Source organism: Meleagris gallopavo, chromosome 5 (genome assembly GCF_905368555.1).
Source record: "Meleagris gallopavo chromosome 5, MGAL_WU_HG_1.1, whole genome shotgun sequence".
Taxonomy (NCBI): Eukaryota; Metazoa; Chordata; class Aves; order Galliformes; family Phasianidae; genus Meleagris; species Meleagris gallopavo.
The window spans coordinates 20219084-20234269 of NC_139408.1; positions in this window are offsets into that span (position 1 = coordinate 20219084).

Here is a 15186-nt window from a genome sequence, read left to right on the forward strand (position 1 = left end):
TATTGGCTTGGATGTGCCATGCTTCATCTGATCACTGCTAGATGTGAGCAATGAAAACAGAGTTAATGTTCCATAGCAAAAACAGAAGTGACAGTAATGCCCAGGAATGGACTTCTATACAAAGAACTCACTGGAAAAGCTCAAATGTCAAGTGTAACAGAAGTTTACATTACTTCAGGTTTTTGACTTTTACCCCATGTGTTTTTTTCCATCCAAACATCCATACACAGTAATACAGTTTGCAATCTGGTTTTAGCCTAGCACTTCATTTTTAGTGATAATCTTGACAGTGAATTAGTATGATTCTCAATGTGTCTGAAAACTCCTTGAAGTTGGAGAAAACAATTGCTATTCTGTCACCTTCATGGGCAATGTGTGCCTCAAGGATGGACAGATCATAGCACAGGCAAAATTCAATTGGATCTGACATTTGTTAATGCTACTTGCCTTAACTATAAAGGGGTAAGTTCCAAAATAGTTTTTTAGCCTTTGTTTACTCTCTACTGGAAAGTAATTGCTATTTAAAGCTTCACTGGATACTTGCAACAAATATCTTACTCAGTTTCCCCAAGCATTTCACATACATTACTCAGCCTCTTCTATCAGTCCTAACGCACTGTGTTTCTTTACCAGATTCATCAGCTTATTTTCAAAAACTGGAAATTCTGAAGAATCATAACAGAAAAAAAAACATACTTGGAAGCAAACATGTTTTCACAATAAAACAACACACACAAAAACCACTACCACCACCAATAAACAAAGGATTGTCTGTAAGTTCTATTATACTTGTGTACCACACAGAACCATGTTACTGCAGCTAACCATAGTGGGCTTGCAGAATACAGGTTAGAGTAGCATTTAATCTTCTACTTATAAACACCTATGACCTATAAGAAATCATAGGACTAATTTTCAGAGATATTGAAGCTGTCTCTTCCTGTTCTATTACCTAGAGCTGTGTCTCCTCTGTCAGCCCTCCTGGAAATCAAACCCCGTAACTTTACATGATATTAATGGCCAGATTCTCAGCCTTCACAGGAACTTCACTGATTTATATTAGTATAGACACTGTGTCTCATTCTGTGATTCTGGGTTCTACAGTCTTTCTGCTGACAATATAACTTAAAAGATAAATAAGATAAGTAATTGAGATAAATTACACAATAAGAAAAAAAATGATGCTACTCTCAAGTAATCATTTTTGGGCTTTGCCCAAAACTATATAAATGCAGTGAAAAATAAAGCTAAAAGAGTATTACTATATTGTAAAGTATCTCCTGGCAAGGAGCTCTTTGCGAAATACAAACTGTATATGTGCAGCACATGTAAATTACTCTCATTTTATAAGCAAGAACTGCAGTAAAAGGAATACCTTATTGCAGACTGCTGGACCAATTACTATGATATAACCATTAAATCATTTGTTTATATTGGAACATAATGTATAAAATCACTTTTCTTGAAACTGGTCTAAATTTATCGCTAAAAAAAGGAAAAAATGATTCCCTGCTAAAAAAAAAAAAAATCATAACATTTAACAAACAAGTTAATGGAAGAAGTAGTTGCTTTTTTCTTTTCTTTTTTTTTTTACATATCAGAGCATCTCTGTGATACACTGCACAAGTGGCATTTTACTGACCTCAGCTGGGTATATGCATCAATCTAAATGCCATCTAAGCATTGAACCATTTTTCCTAAGGTAAGAGATCAGAGGTAGCACCTTTCCTCATTCCCAGCTGTAAGGAGAGAATGGGACTGGAAGCACATCCTCTTCAAGCAAAAGAAATGGAAGAAGACTGTTTTTGCCTGAATCTTGGCCTTTAATTTAGGTATAATTAACTAATTGCCTAATGTATATTTGTAAATAGAAGGGAGGTGCGGTTGACATTGATATTTGAAGTCACACATCACCCAGGCTGCTGGGGAATGAAGACTGGGAGCCTCTGCTCTGTTTCGATGCAGTCTTTGCCACTCAGTACTCAGATGTGTAGACCATGTCATGCCAAGATCATAGGGTCTGACAACTGTTGTAAATAAACTGTTGGAAAATTCCATGGCGGTAATTTGCTGTTCTCAGCACAGGACCGCTCCTGGAAACTCCTTTCCATCTCCTCAAGAAACTAATGCTACTGCCTTCTTTGTATGTCTTCATCAGCTGCCACTGCCAACTCCTTACTTCCTGGCTTCTAAATGCAGCCACCGTAACCAGACATAAGATTACTGCATGATATTCAAAGTCTTCGTGTTGAACTCCTCAGTTCCTTGATCTAGGTAGGTTGGCAGTGAATAAAATCGAAGAAATCAGCTATGTGATGTTATAATTTATTACTCTAGTCCTCAATACTTAAATACCATATTTTCCAAGATCATTGCTCATGTAAATCATAGAATCATTTAAACCTTCAGCCAATTTGCCTGAGAAAGAGTGTTTTCCTGTCTCACAAGGCTTGACTGTACACATTTTTTTTTTTATGCTTTTTTTCTTTTTGAGTTGCATAGATTACTTGGTACTTCCTACCCTTACTTTTTTGGCCTATGAACATTTGTCTCAGAACAATATACTGTGATGTGGAATTAATGAACACTTTGAACATCTATAGAGGTTCTTCAGCATCCAGTAATGAGGTGATGTGATTGAATGACTGCAGTAGATTATTAGGGCATGCAATTTGGATGTAACTTACTTTGATATCAAACTGGTAGTTTGGGAAATTCCTCAGTTTCACAAGGGAAGTATTTTATACAGATGTGATCATATACAAAACACTATTAAGAATTTTCAAATTCCTCAAAGATAAGGCAATGATTTTTAAAATATAAAGTTTATGTTGTGTAAATTGGAATTCTTAATCCCAGTTCAGATTTATTGTACTGGTTTTTGAAGATAAGACAGACACAGACACAAACTTCTGTGAAAGCTATGTCAATAAAAGCTGCTTCTGCACTCTAGAACATGTGCATGTTTGTTTTCTGGCTTAAGATTAGTTTTCACTGGTTGGATGTCCTAGTTTTATTTGGAATAGATTTAACTTTCTCCCTAGTAGCTGCTATTGTGCTATGGCTTGGATCTAGGAAAAGAAAATGTTAATAACACACTGGTATTTTGTTTCTGAGCAGTGATTACACAAAGTTAAGGACTTCTTAGTTTTTCATGCTACTCTGTCAGCATGGAGGCTTGGGATGCACAAGGAGCTGGAAGGGGACGTAACAAGGACAGCTGACTCCACCTTTCAAAAGGGTTATCCCAAACCATATGGCATTGCTCAACAACAAAACTGTGAAAAGACGACTATGGGGGGGGGTCTTCCACTGCTCAAGGACTGGCTGGGCACTGGTGAGCAGGTGGTGAGCAATTGCATGTAAATCACTCGTTTTGTACACATATTTATTATTATTATTATTATTATTATTATTTCTTCCTTTTCTTATTTACAGAACTGTCATCACCTCAACCCATAAGTTTTACTTTTTTATCCAGTTCTCTCTCCCATCCCACAGAGGTGAGCAAGTGAAGTGGGCTGTATGGTGCTGAGCTGCCTGCTGGGTTAAACCATAATACCAGACATTATTTACTCACTAGATCAATTCTCCATGGGTGCACAGGAGCTGCGTGTGGCAATGACATATAAAGCTGCCTTGTGGAAAGAATATTTTTAGAACAGGATGTCTATATTTCACTGAATGAGAAAGAGAGAACAGCTTTATGCTTTCCTTCCCTTTATACTCTTGATCAGCCGAGTAAACATCACTATATCGACTACGTATAGGTCTTACCCCTTAACTGTAAAGAAATATACACATAATTAGAAAAATTCCATGCCTGACTAATCAACTCTGAATTCCCTGCCTTTTCTTTTCTACACCTCTTACTCATCCAGGTTTTCTTGGATGAGAGCCCACAACAGTCAGAGATACTTCACTCTACTTTCTGACAGATGCACACTGTGTATCCAGCTCCTCTAGAAATAAGTGGCTGCTCATTATAGATTTCAGATTCCAGTGACCATTCTTCCCAGTAGCTTCTAAAATTATCCTCAGGCAGCACAACTAACCAGTAGGTAGACATCATAATTCTATTACTTTTTCCACTATAGCTTTGATACCTGCTATTATCCATCACCAATATCTCTACATAACTTATTCATCACCTAGCTTCTAGCCTCGACCAATCTCTTCATTTTCCCATTTCCTTTGATTTCACAGCCCTACAGTCCATGTTTATATTCAGAAGCATTTAGATTGGCTGAATTCACTCAGGTAGTTTATTTTGGGTATCATCAATCTAATTTACCACACACAGCCATAAAATGAATGTTTTAAGTACATAAAGAAAAACAAAGAAAAAACTTACAAGCAAAAAGTATATTTTTGGTTCACTACTTTCACTGTTCTGTAAATAGAAAGGTTCTCTTTTCATACGCCACATGAAATTAAAAAAACATTAAAGAGTTTAACAATTTTCTTTCCATGTTAAAGACTTTAGAACTAAATTCATCTCAGAAATGACTTTAACCCTTTTTGAGTCTGCAGTGATATTGATTTTAGCAACTTGAAACTACAGTCTGAGGAAAATATCTATTCTAAGCACAGATATACATATAGCCATGTGAGTCTTACCAGTTGGTCTTTAGCGCTGTTTCTGTTGATGATTCACTTATTCTGTAGGTAGAAATAAGTATAGCTAATGAGATCACAGAAACCTGACAGCTTTGATGTGAATACAATTCCTATATTAAGAGCAGTGTGTGGAGGAGTAAAGAGTAGGGATGTTCTCACTTGTTATTTGAAAAAGTTTAGTGGATCTCAGCACAGTGCATACCACCCCAATGTTCAAAGAAATCACTGTCAACAGTCAATTTAAAACTTGGCAATGCCAGCAAAAAATGATTAAATGGGCAACAGTAAGATCAGAACAGATCTGCAATGCATTTGCTGAAGTCCTGAGAAACTTGCTGTCAATTCCATCTGTACAACTAAACTGTGATCAATCAAACATTTTAAATTCCATGTAGTTTTAATTTTTAAAATGTATGATATGTATTTTCAGCTGGCTTAGATCTGCAAAGTCCAATCAACTATAAGAAAGCTGAAAATCACCTCTAATTTTTCTCATGATATTAAAAAATATTTAAAAGTATTTGTGCCTCACTACCACCTGAACTTTTTATTTGTTCCTGTATGACTGTGCTGTTTAGTGCCTTTTTCTCAGAGCAGACAGTATTAAGGATTCCACTGACCAAACCAATATGGAAGTGAGTACTGAATTTTGCTTGAGCCTCCAAGTGTTGGATAAGTTTCACCTAAGTTTAACAATATGTAAGTAAAACAACTGTTCTAAACTATTTCCTGGACAGCCTTTATTATTGACAAGAACAGGTGCTTTTCCAGGGAGATCTTCAGTCCATTAAAGCCACTTTGTCTCTCCTGTCCTCAAGGAGATCCCAGGTAGCTGAACTGTCATGGAGTAGGTTCTACAGAGCAACATGCATCTCTGCAGAAGGAGTCATGAAGCTAACATCCGTGGATTGACAAGGAGCCCAGCTGCACTTTCAGGCACATCATCTAACAGGGAACTGAGAATCTCTAAGATCCTGACCTATGAACTAGTTTGCTAATGCCAGTTTTCTGACGTATGCAGTAAAAGTCTTGCAGCTCTCAGCCACATAAGGATATTGGCACCATATAACATAGAATTCCAAAACTCGTGATCCCTGCTACACAGTCAGTTTTTCAAAGCATGTATTTTATGCTACCATTATCTACCACCACAAAATAACAGAGTAGTATTACTGGTGCACGTGATAGAAGCTCTTCCTTATATCTGAAAGTAAAGGGAAGCTAACAGTATATAAAAAAAAATTATTATTCAGTTCTGTTCTCCATGATGTTCAAAATCTTAAATTAAAAAACAAAAAGCAAACAAACAAAAAAAAACAAAACAGTTAAATGAAAATTTTCATGTAATGCAAGTCTTTTGTGCATCAAGCCACATTAATCCTATTTTCATCCTCAAAGCTGGTGACCCTTCTTTCTTTCAAGCAGCAGTTGAGAGAAGAGAGAAATGACATTTTGTTGTGTGCAGAATTTTGGAGCTTTTAAAATCATGTTCATTTTTCTCTATAAATACAAAGGGAAAATAAGTCAAAAATATTTTACATCATCAACATGAAGCTCAGAGGAAGAAAACTTCTAAGCTCCCTCTGGAACAACAGAAATGGGAAAAGGATTGAAGACACCTAGGGCAAATAAAACAGACAGACTGATCAGCTCCAGATCAGATGCTGCTAACACTCATCTCTCCCTTCCTTACATTTGGATCAACTTTGACAGCATGATATCTAAAAGCCATTACCACAGTCAGCACCATGAAAAAACTTTAGCACTTTTCCCTTCATACTTTGCTTTTCATTCAGAGCAACCCAATTATTCCAAAAAAAAGGAACTTTTCACTGTCAACATAAAAAATTCAGTGAAAATTGAGTTAGTTTGGCCTAGGTAGGAGATCTGACCCGTATTTATAAAACAAAGGTAAAAAACGCAATTGTAAGGAAATATAACAGTCTTCAATCTTGCATTCACGTTACTTGTAAAGACGTTAACAGCATTTTGGAAGCACAGGTTGTTTCTTGAGCAAAATCCATACAGTGAATTCTGAATTTACATCTACACATTTTTTACTTCTTTTTTTCCTACATTTTGTACATTTACATTTCCAATGCATAAAAGCTTGCAAATGCAAAAGCTGACAGAAACCATTCCTTTCTTCCTCCTGATCACATCTGCTTGTTACTATGGAAGGAGTGCTAAAATTAACATACTTTTGCACATGCAAATGTGGACAAACACAGAGTAATTACACCCAGTTTCACACTGAATCCTTGTTTCCTTTTATCAGTGGGGCTAGAGAATGGACAGTTCCTCAAACCACTAAAGTGGTACTAAGGATACTTGCAGAGAAGTGAAGGAGAATGCTTCTTTGTCTAATTAATTTAGACAATTAATTCCTGCAAGAAATTATGCTACTAGTTAAACAAACTCACTTTCAAAAATGAACTATTTGCTTCTGGTAGACTTTTATTCTGCATTTTTCCTGCTTTACCAAGTTTGCTCAAGCTGATTCTACTTACCCAGTCTACAAAACCTCAAAGAATTTAGTGAAACAGGATATGAGTAGTAGAAGAATCAACTCCTTGCCCCGTCCCAATCTCAAACTTCCATGAGTTAATGAGGCGAACTAGCAGAGGAGAAAGGATATCCTCAGGTTAGTCCTTGCCTTCAGCACAATTGGTTTCAAGGTAGGCACAACTTGAAGTTAGTGTCTCCTGAAACTTAATTTAAAAACCACTCTTTCCACAAAACTGTAGATTCAACAAAAAAAACTATTTTATTCATTCTCTTTTTAGAACACTTCTTTACCTACATTAAGTCTTCTCTCTAGTTATTGGCTATCTACCCGGCAAGTTGTATTACAGTTTTATAACACAAAATAAAAACCTTTATGTTCCTGATTCCTGAAGGATGAGAACTAACAGCTAGGCTTGGGAAACTGTACAGGTGAAGTATACAGGGATTATGTTGGAAATTTTTGACAAGGTGATATTAGTTGATCTCTCTGATGCTGGCCTCATTTCATTTAATGGAAATGCTCATAAGGAACTTCATATGTATAAACATTATAAGGCTTGTAGTCTAAACTATGGAACTCAAATGCTCCATTCATATGATGAAGAATGAACTGTATTGGAAGTGTGTTTTTCCAAGCAGCCTTCTGCCTCAGCTAACAATGGTCTCCCCCTAAAAATAACAAAAAATATAAAGATACTGATTCTCTTAGCTCTCTGTGAATCTAACAAATATGCCATTTAGTGATGCATACCATTTAGTATCAAATGAATTTTTTAGTAACATCACAGTATTTACACCAAGCCTAAAAACTATTCTTGTCTTTTTAAACTGAAAGTTGTTACTGTTAGAAGATAGCTTACATTTCCACAAATTAATGCTTCCTCGTGTATTAGATAAAATACTTTTAAGAGTAGAAAAGCTCACAAAAAAAACCAACAACATCATTCCATTTACATTTAACCAAGGAAATGCTATTGAGTTACTTCTTTCAAATATGCGTTTATACTTGAATAAACGCCAATACCAAAAGGGGAAAGTTGTCTTTCATGTAAAATTGAAGTTTCACAGCCAGAAGACTCTGCCTGACCTGGGCAAGTGCCTGCATATCAAAGACTGGATTGAGTCATGCATTCTTTTCATAAATCACATAGCTCTGGTGTGAAGGACAGGTGACAAAGAAAACAAGGAAATGGATATTATATTATCAAATGTGAGTGAATATAGTGAATTTGATAAAAATACAGCTATACAGTTATACAAAGTAAATATATTTTTTTTACTCGATCTGTAGGCTTATCTCATGAGTGATCTTACCAGTCTTATAGACTGAATAAAGAATAAAGCATTATAGAAAACATTATGGTTTGCACTTATTTATTTCTGTGAACCTGTGTATAAAGCTAGATTTCACGGCCCAAATCTGTAAGCTTATAGCATCTGAGAATTTCCTGTTAATGTGATTGCTGAAGAAGCATAGACTCATCTAAAGCTATCAACTATTTCTACCACTGGATCTTAGCAATACTCAGTAGAAGCAACTCTCATTTTCCAAGGAACAAGGGGAATCAAATTAATGATAATACTCAAGTATAATACCACACTGTATTTTGATAGTAGAAGAAAATACAAAAACAATATTCTTAAGGATTCATCAACAACCTTGTGGCATATTCTTTAGAAATAAAAAGCATAGTAAAACCTTACATTTGGAAAAAGAACAAATGGAATAGTGGATAATAGAAATATTTCCATAAAGTTAGAGTTCAGTAATTTTACAGGCCAACAGAACTCACTGAATTTAAATCAGTAATGTGTTATTTTGTTGTTGATATTAAATTTATTGATGTTATCTGTCTACTAAAAATTCTAATTTTCAAGTACACTGTTTCTCATAATGGTAGCTTAGAAGTGGTTTTATAGTAAATGTTGAAAGTTAATTCAATATCCATACTTATTCTTAAATTTCCTTTTTTTAAGCATACTAAGTTTCTGCAAATGGGAAGCAAGTCTAAATTTGCACTCAGAATCAAAGGAATAAATTTGTTCAAACTGTCCATATGTTTTCTATATTGTTACATTTCATCCTGTACTATTTCTGTTATATCTTGGATGGAAATTGCACAACACTAACATAGTATTCTGCTTTGAAGGGACCATACAGGTCATAGCTAACTCAAAACTGTAGGAGTCAGCAAGATACTTCTTGCTGAGTACGTCTCAGTAATATCACCTGGTGGATCTTTCTAAAAGTAATAATGCCTAGTCTGAATAGATTAGTGAGTTACACTGGAATGTCAACAAATTGGATAGAGTGATTCTGTTTTGAAAGGGAAGCATCTATAAGATTAGATATAATGTAATCATTATATTCCCAAAACTAGGCAGTCTGCGCAGTTTATATTAAAATTAGAAGTATACAAGCCTCCATCAGCAACAATAAAAAATAACTCTTACACTACTTCTTGTGATGACCATGGTAATAAGTTGTTCTCATGGTGCAGGATACTTACAAGAGCTGTAAATACAGATGAACTGAATGGTAAATGCTGAGGAACAAGAACACAGCAATAGCGAAAATAAAGAAAAAGAGGCTACTGAGTCAGAGGAATGTTGATCTCAATACATCAGCAATTTACACACAGTAAGGAAACTACTACAGGCACCATGGAAGGAAAAGCTGTAAAGAAAGCTTTTAAAGAAGACAGCTCTGCAGAGATTTGTAAGAAAGTTTTAACAAACATAAAGGTTGGCCTGGAAGAAAAAATTCTAAGAAGAAATTTCGTACTAACAAAAAGGGTTTATTTTCCAAAAGCAGTGATTTATAATTGGTAAGACGGGGTAAATATTTTCCAAAAAAAGACAAGCTGATACTTAAAAGACAGATAGAGTGAAGTAGCAACGTTCCAAATAAAAGTGAGTATGGAAAATTAAGTAGTTTTCAGCATTATTTTACCACATAACTTCTTCAGTTATTTTTTTTCTGAAACTCTCTGCAAATATGAACCAGCACATTCTCATATTTCTCCATATGAATGCATGAACTACATATTGATTAAGACATATATTTCAAAAATCTACTGCAATAGGCATGTAAATGAAGTAATAGGGCAGTAAGTACTAGATTGGCAGAAATAGTCATAGAAAATTGAAAATATTTTCTCATGTACATTAATACTTCATGGTTATGGTAACTTCTGCTGTACTCCTTCTGCCTACATGTCTTAACACTTATCTGTTTGCATCAACAACATGACATTATTTCCATTCCTACCTTCTGAACACACTCCTAAAAGCAAAGCGTAAGCCAGTTTTACTTAGAGATAACCTGGGTATAAAAATAACTTCTGCCATATGAATATCCATAATACCAATCATTCAGAACCTGGAATGATCACCACTATCCTTTGGGAAAAAAAAAAAAAAAAAAAAAAGGAAGAAGAAAAAAAGAACTATTTTCCATAATTCTTTATATGAAATAAAATCTGGACAGAAAAAGGGGAGCTTCTGGATACTGAATAACTCAAGCAGTCGTTTAACACAGAATATTCTTAAAATACGATCGTTTAAAATACACATTTTCAGAAATATCTGTTATCTATTGTGCTATCCAAGTATGTAAATATAGGAACTGAACTCCTGAACCGTTTAGTGCTCTAGCTTCTATTGTCTTTGAATTTGCATGTCATTAGCAGTGTTGGAAATCAGGTCAATGGCACAAAATCGCCATCGATTTTGGTTCAGAATCATTAAACCAATCTTTAAATCAGTACATCCTCCTAGAAGTAAACACGGAGTCAAGCTAACAAAAAATGCCTTTTCTACTTCACTCACAGATCCTCATATTTTCTGATCCAAGTGGAATCATGTTTTACAGTTAAAGAAATACATGAGGTTTTACTGACCCAGTTGGCTCTAATAGTTTCTCTGATAATTTCTTGGCGTTTGCTCTCCTTTCTCTCTGACCTTTATTTTCTAGGAAAGATTATTATTACCTCTTTGCACTGTACATTTCCCTCCAGGGTATCACCAGCCATATGTCACTCTTGTTTAGGGGGTTCTCACATACAGCTTAAATAATTCTGCACATACTTCTAGTGTTCACTGAAAATTAAGTACCAATTATTTTGGTAGTTATTCCTAGTTTATTTCAATTAAGTTTAAAGTTATAACATGCAGTTAAGCACACACTAATATATATAAAATACAGTGATTTGCTTATATCAATAATTTAAGAGTGGTTAATTTTTATTAAACCACACATACTAAGGCAAATACATGAATCAAGGCAGTAAAAAATATTTTTAAAGACCTTTCTAGCCTTGCAACTAATTATTTTACTATATAGCATTTTGTGTGATATTCCTGTGATAGCACACTTGACTTTACTGTGAACCTTTGATCTTCACTCCTCCCCTGCACTTAGCTCATTAATTAATCTTAGGAGTGTACACTTCTGCCTCATAAGTCAATGCAGAACCTCATTTTGTTTATTTTATTTATTTTATTTACTCTCTGTGCTACCACGTGGGAAATATTCATTTCCGAATGTTTATTTTTTGATATCTTATAATTTTGAAGACTTACAAGCTTGAGAATGCGGGGGGAAGAGGTAAGAATTTAAAAAGATTAGAAGAAAAAAAGAAAAAAAGATGACATCAATTTCAAGTGATTTATCAAGGATCTAAAATGCCAAAATATTTATATGCAGACAGATAAAGGAAATAATCTTCATAAGATGGTTTTACTTGCATATTTTGTTATGTGAAAGTAAATCAGTAATCTGACCTTTAAGTGGAAAGCAGCTCAAAAGATAATAGTGTCTAGAATAGCTGGCATCATATATGCCATTTGGGCTTCCTCAAGCGACGTGAGAAGCAGAAGTTTATGGAATGCTTTATTCCTACAAATCCTAACATTAATTCCTACTGTGTAGTTCTCTTCTGTGATACAATAAACTATTTTTATATTGTATCCTTAAAAACTATTTCTAATCTAATACAGACAATAATACTATCTTTACCAAGACATAAAATTTGAGCAGTCTGATATATTAGCCAAATAAAAGAGAAAACACAAAAAAACAACACAAAAACACACAAATGAGACCATATGAACTATTGGTAATAATAGCATCCAAAAAATTCCAAAATCACACCTGCAGCCATAAGTCTGATAAACGAGCTATAAGTGAGGAGAATTCCACCAGCAGGTTGTACACAAAATACGGTGATAAAAGATCTGCACTACAGAGTTACTTGTGACTCTTTTTTTCCTAAAGGAAATGAAAGAACGATAGGAATTCTAAATGCAAGTACTCAAGATGTTAAAATTTTATTGGTAAAAACCTATACAAATGTATTCAAGTTTACCTCATCACCATTTCTAAAAGTCTTCAGCTGTAATGCATCAGCACAAAAACTTTTTTACAACACTTATCAGCATAGTCCAGCACGCAATATTCATCATGGCACATAAATTTCTACTATTCTACTATTAAGCATATTATAAAACCATTTTCATTAAAATGATTTCCAATATATTTGAAGAGTAAACAAAGTTAAGAAAGATTCTTCAGCACCATGTAATTAAGTGAAAACAATGCAAAATGCCTATATTTCAATGTTGTCACAATCAGAATACAGTTTTCACAATTATGATTGTAGAAAGCTGCAAAGAAGTGAAAAATCAGCCCTACAGTATTGAAAGATCTTCTGTACCCCAGATTTGACCCATGACTGTGTAGCTCCCAGTGCAAACACAAAATAAAAGACAGTACTCACAGCAACATACTTTTTGCTCTCCTCAACCCTTGAGCCTCAAACAAAATTTTTCTAAATAATATTGAATAATAATTGTGTTTTCTAGATACTTTACTAAATAATCCTTACTAAACATATTACAAAATCTGTTACAGGTAGATTACAATCTATTATAGTATTTGACTGTGTAACACTATTTCCTGAAATCTTGTTATGTCACATAATTAACAGAATATGTTCAAAAATTCTGTCTGCTACAGGGATGACTGAGTTAGTATAATCCTCAACTACTTAGTAATGTATTTCTAATATCAACAGGAACAAGAAAAGAGGATATGCCATCCTAAAATTGATTCAATATTGCTAAATATTTTGTCTCTCTAGCTAAGAGTTAAACAGCATCCATCCTTGGTTTCATTTAATTGCTTTATGAAGATGCAAATATCAGAGACAAGATCTCATAAATGTTGTCCTTATAATTTCTTCATTGCTGTTACAAGTGGCAACCAGATCTAGAATATGTTTTAATCGCACACAAATGTGACTGCAAGATCAACATAGATACCAAGAACAGTATTCCCTACAATTTGCTTCTGCTACCAATTCAGAGCCTACAGTTACTAATTCAAAAGTGAGTTTGAGATCTGTCCTAGAAATTTATCACCAGTTACTCCTGTAAATGGAGGTGGTTGTTTTTTTGTGGTTTTTTTTTGTTGTTGTTGTTGCTGTTGTTTTTTGTTTTATATTATTATACATGATTTTATAAAAAGGTACAGGTGAAACAGCCAAGAATGAAATTGGGTAAAAAGGTAGTTGATCTAAGGCAGACATCATTAATGAATGCAAAAAGGAAGGCAAGTCACTTCCAGTTTACCAGTCCTTAGCAACTCATGGTACAATTAATTATCCTCCAAGTCAAAGAAAATTGCATTTATTTTCTCAGATGGCATGTCAAATCTCAGGATATTTCCAAATTAATCATCTCCATTGGACATGCCTTTTTTTTTTCTGGCAACTTATGTGTGCTGGGGGGGGAAAAAACATTTTATGGTGTTCTGTGTCTCATGATAGAGAAGCAGATTGTATAACACGCTTTATAGCATACGTATTTTAAAATATCACTAATGAAAAAGAAACACCTCTGAAGTACAAGTACTTAATAATTCTTAGGTAGACCATTAAAAATATATGATTTATAAACATAAGAGTATAAGAGTATAAAAGAAAATTAATTTGGTTTTAATTTGTTATATACTGTTATGCCTAATTTCATCAATAAGAGTAATAATAATGAAGAACTTGTTTTTCAGTACATAAGGCTAGAGTAAATCCATTGTTCCATTTACCAGACTAAATATACACCTACTGTAGCACCAGTTTACATCATAACTCACAGAAGTCATCACCTATTTCTGAACTGTATACATTGAAATGTTGGATATTTGGTTGTGTTTTCAGGATTAATAGCATTTTGTTGCACTTGGCAGGAACTTCATGCTCAAAAGTGCTAAATTCATAATGCCAGGATGCACCTGTGAGCTTGGGTGCTCTGTGAAGAAACCATCTTTGACACAACAGACCCATTTCCTGATACAAGTTAAAAGCCATATATCCCCATGGCATGCATAAATCTTCCCTATTAACGGCGTATCTGAACTATGCCTGTAGGATAATCTTTTCATCTGTCTGCTTCTATTGTTGTTTTATAGATGTATGACAGTTGTTAATGGCTACCTACATATTTTATTCATACAAAACTACTTTATGTAATTCCATTGTAAAACACCAAAATTCTAAGGCAGGCATATACAGTATAAACCTATGTCAATTTTGTACATAGTGCAGCTCCAAAAACTTTTACCTGGCAATTAAATTTGTCTTTTAAGGTAAAAATAATCTGGTAATAAATGAAATGGCAAATCCTAATTAACCAACGGATGACAGCTGTGTGATATCTGTTCCTGTCAAAACTAAAATCTTTCCATAAAAAGATGGTCAGACTTGAATTCCAGGCAGTTAATTTCTTCTGTACTTGAATGCAATGTCTGAAGGAAAACTCAGAAAGAACAACATGACAGTATTCCTTTATAAGTAATACTGAGGTTATTTTAAGATTTCATAAAATTTGCAATTTTGCTTTGATCTTTCAAGAATTATGATAGTGCATATTAGTAGCTACTCTATTATTATCACATCGATTATATATAGTCCTGAAAAACTGGAAATTATGTGTATAAGTAACATACAATATAGAAATATAAGAAATTGTTCGTTATCAAATAACATTTTCTCAAAAGTA